The sequence below is a fragment of the Poecilia reticulata genome, linkage group LG8 (assembly GCF_000633615.1).
Source record: "Poecilia reticulata strain Guanapo linkage group LG8, Guppy_female_1.0+MT, whole genome shotgun sequence".
Lineage (NCBI taxonomy): Eukaryota > Metazoa > Chordata > Actinopteri > Cyprinodontiformes > Poeciliidae > Poecilia > Poecilia reticulata.
This window is the reverse complement of record NC_024338.1, coordinates 9,280,173-9,282,352: the sequence shown is the minus strand read 5'-3', so window position 1 is coordinate 9,282,352 and position 2,180 is coordinate 9,280,173. Positions and strand designations below refer to the sequence as shown.

The 2,180-nt window shown below is 38.2% G+C and overlaps 1 protein-coding gene across 1 annotated transcript in view; it reads right to left on the bottom strand.

Annotated features, from left to right (window-relative positions):
- grin2aa (glutamate receptor, ionotropic, N-methyl D-aspartate 2A, a) overlaps nucleotides 1-2,180 on the bottom strand; it is a 152,837-nt gene that overhangs the window by 72,887 nt on the left and 77,770 nt on the right. The window lies entirely within an intron of this gene.

The window sequence follows — 2,180 nt, the reverse complement described above, 5'->3', positions numbered from 1 at the left end:
TCCATCCATCCATCCATCCATCCATCCATCCATCCATCCATCCATCCATCCATCCATCCATCCATCCATCCATCCATCCATCCATCCATCCATGCGCGGTTTGCTCAACAAGCTAAAGAGGGTAATTTCAGAGACAATTTCTTTTTTGCATCTTGATCTTTGTTGCTTTATAAGACCACAATCTACAAATTCTAAAAATCTGAGAGTGCAAACCAATCATTTATCTTACACGCATTTTTCAACTTGCTTTCAGAGCACATAGCTAATTCCTGACAATGTGTGTTTGACCCTTTTGTTTCTCTTAATCCTGTTCCTTTTTCTCCCCTTCCCAGAACAGTCTTTACCCTATTAAAGCTCCTTTGCTTCTGCAGAGCAGTTTTGGTTTAAGACACTATGGAAAGTGGCAGGATATATTACTTAGCACCATTTTCCTCCCACCCTCTCTGCTTCTCTCTGAATACCTCCTCTTTTATTCTACCCTGTTTTCAACAATGAATAATTTTTTTTCCATCGCATTTTCACGCTCTCTTATGGTTCTGCTCGTCTCGCTTTATCTTGCTCCAATTTCCCTCCCTTTCTCAGATTTTTATGCACTTTTGCGTCTCCATTTTTGTTCTGAAACTTCCACCTGTCTGCTAATGTCATATGAGCTGCTCATTTCAACTGCATTTTGTTGTTTTTTATGCTGCTAACTGCTAATAAGTCAATCTGACAGTTTCAGTCACACATCTGTTTTTCACAAAGATGCAATTTTGCAAGAATACTCAAGTCTTATACTTACTGAGGAGCTCATAACCATGCAGAATGCATGCTGTGATAATTATTCATGGAACAAAGCTCTCGATGCTTAAGTCTGCTCTTTACCATCTCTTTATATCTCAAAAACTGAAAGCTGCCAGTAGTTTTTCTATCACCAAACAACAGTGAAGCAGAGCCCATAAATAATTATTTATGGAATAAAATATGTCATTTGCTAATGTACTGCTATTCAAATAAAATAATAAGTTTGTGGTAACTCTGGAAGAGCTGCACAGGTCCTTAGCGCAGGTGCTAAAATCTGAATATCCAGAAGAGCAAAAACAATTCATCCACATACCAAAGCTAACCTACATTTAATTTCACGTGGCACATGAAAGTAAAACTGTACACCATCCTGAATGTACTGGCCCCACATTGAAACATGGTAGTGGGAGCATAGTGCTACAGGAATGCTTTTGACTCAAAGGAGATGGTTGAAGCAAAAATGCAGAGCATTTCTTAAAGAAACTCTGTTCAAAACRGCAAAATACTGAGAAAAGACGGCACACATGTTCAGCTTGAGCAGAACAGAATGACTTAGATTAAAAGTAGGAGGCAAAATGTCCTAGACAAAGTCCAGACAAAGATGTACATGGCTGACAGGATTTGTACACAGTCCAAAAATTGTTACCTATAAAGGATATTTAAACTTTTGAAAAACAAAGTTGACCAATGTTTTCTTATTTCTTATTTTGGGTGAATCCTGGTTTCAGCACACTTGATTCAAAACTGGCTCCAAAAAAACCAACGCTCCCCACCCCCCCAAAAAAAAAAACCTAAACATTGTGGTACTTTAAGAATGCATTTAATCAATTTGAAAGTAAAATGTGGGACCTTATGAGCAGAACTGGAGACCACTGCCAAAAATGTATTTCATTGCAATAGGATAATGTTGAATTTCTTTCATTAAATCAAAACACAAGAAAGAAGGAATCAGGAATCAAACGGTAAATTTGCTACCAAATCCAGAAACAGTGGATAAGCATTATGAGTGTAGTTCTGTTGTTTTTTTCTAATCAAATTTATTTTAAAACTAAAAGGAGCAATGAAGCTGGACATTTACATCGTTTGAGTATTGTTAGTATCTCCTTTGCATATTTAGGCCGAGGGCAGGAGAAGGGAAGAAGTTTGAACACCGCCGGGGTTTTGTCTGACAAGCACCACACAGGACCCAAACGCGGATTGGACTGCGCCCAAAGAGAGATTGCTGATCTCTATCTATCGCTCCTGAATCCAATTAGAGGATCACATTCCATCACACCTTGCATTCAAGGGATAAGAACAGCCATTAGTGAGTTTCACTCTCTCTTGTCAACTTGTTGTCTCGCTAACCCTTCAATCTATTTTCTTCCTATGCATCTTACTTCACCAGTTATTATATA